Here is a 6000-nt window from a genome sequence, read left to right as displayed (position 1 = left end):
ATATCTACAAAAAATGCAAAAATGATATTAGCATCCACATTACAAGTACATGCTATACACATATGCCATGCTTCTATTTTAATTGCAAAATTAAATAAGTATGGGACACTCAAACAAAATTTTATTACTTGCTCTATGTGTTTATCATTTTTTCATTCAAACCGCCAAGCGGTAAGGCAACGCCTCATCATGACAATGACCGCTACGCGGCATTGCAGTCAAGTTTCTCTTCCGAGAAAACAGCTAGGGACTAGTTAACACAGCCCACGGCAGCCATTGATCCGGCAGTTAACCCCGACGCTTGGGTATCTAAGATTGGGCTCGCTACCCAACACCCTCTGCTCCGCGCAGCTCCCCTCATCAAACAATTTTCCGACCATACGGAGGTCTATAGCCAGGAGTGGGGGACTCCCTGGCGGGCCTAGCAGGGGCCCACCCGAAAGGGCAAAAGCGTTCGCTCCAACCAATTCTAGATGGACGACGCACTCGCACTAATTATGCTTGATATACGGCACAAAGCTACGCTTTGGTATCAACCCGCAAGAACACCCTCCTTGACTGGGGACTTCGGGGACTTGTACATACAGCCTAGCATAATTAGCAACGGTCACGCTCATGCCTCAGGGCATCACCTTCGAGCTACCCGTTAAAGCCTCAGCGGCACCGCCACGATTTCGCGCTCGTGCCTCAGCGGCACCGCCAGGCTTTCGCGCTCGTGCCTCAGCGGCACCGCCAGGCTTTCGCGCTCGTGCCTCAGCGGCACCGCCACGATTTCGCGCTCGTGCCTCAGCGGCACCGCCAGGCTTTCGCGCTCGTGCCTCAGCGGCACCGCCACAATTTCGCGCTCGTGCCTCAGCGGCACCGCCACGCTTTCGCGCTCGTGCCTCGCGGCACCGCCACGCTTTCGCGCTCGTGCCTCGCGGCACCGCCACGCTTTCGCGCTTGTGCCTCAGCGGCACCGCCAGGCTTTCGGGCTCGTGCCTCAGCGGCACCGCCACGATTTCGCGCTCGTGCCTCAGCGGCACCGCCACGCTTTCGCGCTCGTGCCTCGCGGCACCGCCACGCTTTCGCGCTTGTGCCTCAGCGGCACCGCCACGCTTTCGCGCTCGTGCCTCAGCGGCACCGCCACGCTTTCGCGCTCGTGCCTCAGCGGCACCGCCACGCTTTCGCGCTTGTGCCTCAGCGGCACCGCCACGCTTTCGCGCCCGTGCTTCAGCGGCACCGCCGAGATTCCGCTCATGCCTTCCCGGCACCCCGAGCTTCCGCTCATGCCTTCCCGGCACCCCGAGCTTCCGCTCATGCCTCCCCGGCAACCCTTGAGCTTCCGCTCACGAGCTTCCCGCTCATGCCTTCCCGGCACCCCGAGCTTCCGCTCATGCCTTCCCGGCACCCACGAGCTTCCCGCTCATGACTCCCCGGCAACCTTTGACCCTTGAGCTTCCGCTCACGAGCTTCCCGCTCATGCCTTCCCGGCACCCCGAGCTTCCGCTCATGCCTCCCTGGCAACCTTTGAGCTTCCGCTCACGAGCTTCCGCTCACGAGCTTCCCGCTCACGCCTTCGCGGCACCCTTGAGCTTCCGCTCACGAGCTTCCCGCTCATGCCTTCCCGGCACCCCGAGCTTCCGCTCATGCCTTCCCGGCACCCACGAGCTTCCCGCTCATGCCTCCCCGGCAACCTTTGACCCTTGAGCTTCCGCTCACGAGCTTCCCGCTCATGCCTTCCCGGCACCCCGAGCTTCCGCTCATGCCTCCCCGGCAACCTTTGAGCTTCCGCTCACGAGCTTCCCGCTCACGCCTTCGCGGCACCCTTGAGCTTCCGCTCACGAGCTTCCCGCTCATGCCTTCCCGGCACCCCGAGCTTCCGCTCATGCCTTCCCGGCAATCCTCAAACTTTACACATGTCTACTCGACACACCACACGTTAATGGAACATTGAATTCTTCTACCATTTGTCGCCCGTGACAAATTGAATTCTTTTCGCGTTCCATTAATATGAGCGACAACCAAACAAACTTAAGCGTTCACGTATTCATCATTCACGAATTACAAACGTTTACCTTCGCAGCGCTCATACAACTTACATTTATCATATGCAATCCATATGCTCACACGACCATACGCGCTCTCGAGTTTGTACGTCATATTTGATCGTACTCGGCGCCATACATCAACATGTATCACGCACCCCATACGTTCATATATGCCAACGCATATCATTGCAACTCACATTTGTTGCCCAATGCAACGAGCATTCTACATATGCCTGTTTTTTGTCTTTGTTGTGCAGGTTAACGAGTCCCTTCTTGCTTACGGAGTTCGGGGACTTGTAGGGGCTCCGTGCCGCCCGGTTACTTATGCTTGATGACTTCGTGGTTATAACTCCCCAACCAAGAAGCTCCTCTTACTCGGGGACTTCGGGGACTTGTGCATACCTCCAACAATATGGAGTATTTACTACATCACCAAGCATAAGTAACACCTACTTTGGGACATCCACAAGACATGGCAAGGCCCAACCGAGACATGCATCGTGTAGCCCTATGTTCAGGCTACGCGGCGGTATCCGGAAGTCGCAAATCCGCCACCGGGAAGCCACCTTTCCGCCCTTGCCAAGATGCCCCCATAAACATAGCTTTCTACATGTTAAATAGACTAGAATAGTATCTTTGCTTGTCCCACATCGAAGAACAAGTAAATGAGAAGCATTCCTTCATCTATAAAAGGAATGCCTCCTCCCACAACTCAAGACATTCATTACATCTCTTGTAATCTTGTTAGGCCGCAAGGCTCGACACTCTAGTATAGCATTCAAGTGGATGTAGTCTCCCGCTCATGCGGAGACGAACCACTATACATCTTGTGTCAATCTCTCTCTCTCTCTCTCTCTCTAAAGCTAACTAGAGATCCCGCTCAATCTCTAACGTTAACAAGAGTGGTACCGATGGTCCAAGAGGGGAGTTGGCGAACTGGTGGCACTTAAGGCAGGCGCTATGGATATGTTTTGCATCTTGTTCTATTGTAGGCCAATAGTACCCTGTACGTAGTGCCTTAAATGCCAGGTTTCCTCTTCCCGCGTGATTGCCGCAAACCCCGCTATGCAGCGATAGCAGGACTCGTTGTCCCTCTTAGAGGGAGATGCACTTCAGCAAGGGGAAGGACCTTCCTTTCCGGTACAGTTTGCCCTCTCGGACCGTGTATAGCGTTACTCTTCTGCTGAGCCTTGTGGCGATAGTCTTGTCTTGGGGCTCAATACCCTTGGAGAGGTAGTAGATAAATGGGTCCATCCATGAAGATGGATGCTCGCTCTCTGTCAAGAATATTTCAGAGAATGGCTTATTGATGCTCGGCTTGTCCAGCGTTTCCAGCTTGAGGTCTCCCATATCGGTGTTTGGAGGCAATGTTGCCAACCTAGCGACAGCGTCTGCGTTACTGTTCTGTGCCCAGGGGATCAGGGCAATTGTATGGTTGGTGAGACATTGCTGGAGTTAAAGCCTTGGCGAAGGATTGGTAGTGGGATAGATGCAGCTCTTTGGCTTGGAAATCACCGTCGACTTGGTTGACTACGAGTTAGGAATCACTAAAAATGGCTAGCTTCGTGACTCCTAATTCCTTGGCCAGCTGGATGCCAGCGATCAGCGCCTCGTACTCGGCTTCGTTGTTTAAGGCTTTGAAGTGTTCCCCTCTGGGTCAGTTAAGACTACCCTGGCACCACTGAGCTTATTGTTGGAGGATCCGTCGATGTGAAGAGTCCATGTGGGGGTGGGATGGGGTTCCGAGATAGTCTCGTCCGAGGGTATGGCATCTTCTCGGGGGATGAACTCAGCGATGAAATCGGCAGTGGCTTGCCCTTTGATGGCTGTAAGCGGATGGCTGTAAGCGGCGTGTAATGAACGTCGAACTCATTGAGTTTGATGGACCATTTTACCAACCTGCCTGAAGATTCCGGTTTCTGGAAGACTTGTTTCAAAGGCTGGTTGGTCAAAACATGTATGGTGTGAGCTTGGAAATATTACCATAATCGCTGGGTGGCAGTAAGGAGTGCGAGGGCGAATTTCTAGATATCGAAGTACCTGGACTCAGCATCGTTGAATCCCTTGCCGGTGTAATAGACGGATAGTTCACTGCTGTCCTCTCGTCTGACCAGGGCAACGGTGATCGCGGTGACTGATACGCGAGGTAGATATATAGAACCTCTCCTAGGATAGGTTTGGAAAGAGTGGGTACTGGCGCCAAATAGTTTCAGAGGCCCTAAAAAGCCTTGTCGTGCTCGGGTCCCCAATTGATCGTTTCGGTATGGTGAGTTTTGAGGAGCTTGAATAATGGGGCGCACTTGTCGGTTTAGCACGATATGAATCAGGCGAGAGCAACAACCTACCCAGTGAGGGACTGGACCTCATTCCTTGTTTTTGGTGGTGCCATATCGAGGATTGCCTACACCTTCTCGGGGTTGGCCTCGATGCCTCTCTCGCTGACTACAAAACTCAAGAATTTGCCTCCTAGTACGCCAAACACGAACTTGTCCGGGTTGAGTCGCATACCGTATTGGAGTAGAATGTCGAAAACGATGCCCATGTTCTTAATGTGATCTTCAATGGTGACGCTTTTGACAAGCATGTCGTCCATATATACCTCCATGATCTTACCAATATGATCTGCGAACATGGCGTTAACCAGTCGCTGGTACGTGGCCCCGGCGTTCTTTAGACCAAATGGCATTACCTTGTAATAGTACAAACCCTTATCGGTGGTGAAAGATGTATGCTCCTGATCGGAGGGTTCCATGGCGATTTGGTTGTAGCCCAAGAAGGCGTCTATAAAGCTGAGGAGCTTGTGGCCGGCAGTGGAGTCAACTAGCTGATCGATTCGCTGTAGGGGAAAACTGTCCTTTAGGCAAGCCTTGTTTAAGTTGGTGTAATCGACACACATGCGCCATTTGCCGTTGGGCTTCTTTACCATTACGACATTGGAGAGCCATGTCGGGTAGGAGACTTCCCTCACAAACCCGATGTCTTGGAGTTTCTTGACTTCGGCCTGGATCGCTTTGTATTTTTCTTCCGTGAAGGCCCGTCTTTTCTGGAAAATTGGGGGAACATCTGGTGAGATGGTGAGTTTGTGGGTCAACAGTTCTAGGGAGATTCCTAGCATATCGGCATACGACTATATGAACACGTCATGCCGGGTCTTGAGGAAGGCGATTAACTCTGCTTGGAACTGTGGATCCATTTTGGATCCGATCTTAACTTTTCTTTCTGTGTATCGAAAATGGAGACCGATATCAGGTCTACCAAAGCATCTGGTCTAGGGTGCTTAAGCTTGCGCTTATCATCCTTCTTTTTGCTTCATGTATCGCAATCATCTGGAATCTCGAGATCTTCCCTTGGATCATAGGGCTTGTCGGAGGGAGCGGGTAGGTCTGAAGTTAGGAGTACCTTTCGTCGGCCATGTCCCCTAGCGACAGTCAAGGAGTTGCATTGTCTCGCGAGCTCTTGATCGCCTTGGACGATGAGGATGCAACCCGGGGTCGGTATCTTCATCATTAGCATGTGCCCTGCCACAAAGCATTGGAGTCCCCATATGGCATCGAGTCCCAGGATGACGTTGTAGGAGGAGGGGCAGTCGACAATAATGAAGTGTGTTGTCATGGTGGCGATAGTGCTACCGCCGCCCAGTGTGATCTGCAAATCATCGGATCCCAAGGGCTGTGTAATCTCTCCTGCGAAGCTTATTAGGGGTTCATGGTCTTGGGTGAGTTTCTTCCTATCTCGGTTGAGGCCTTCGTAGCAGCTGCAGAACATGACGCTGACTACTGCGCCGCTATCGACCAAGACCATATGGCATCGATAGTGGTCGATGATCATGGTGATTAAGAATGGGTCATTATGGTGCTTCTTGATGGTGTCCTCGCTGCGATTAAAGGCTATCGAGTTCCATTCTACTTGCGGGGTGTGGCAGCCATGGTTAAGTCCCAATATCTCCTAGCCCCGAGGGCATTGACGTTTT

The sequence above is a fragment of the Rosa chinensis genome, chromosome 5 (genome assembly GCF_002994745.2).
Source record: "Rosa chinensis cultivar Old Blush chromosome 5, RchiOBHm-V2, whole genome shotgun sequence".
Classification (NCBI taxonomy): Eukaryota; Viridiplantae; Streptophyta; class Magnoliopsida; order Rosales; family Rosaceae; genus Rosa; species Rosa chinensis.
This window is presented reverse-complemented; position numbering follows the sequence as displayed.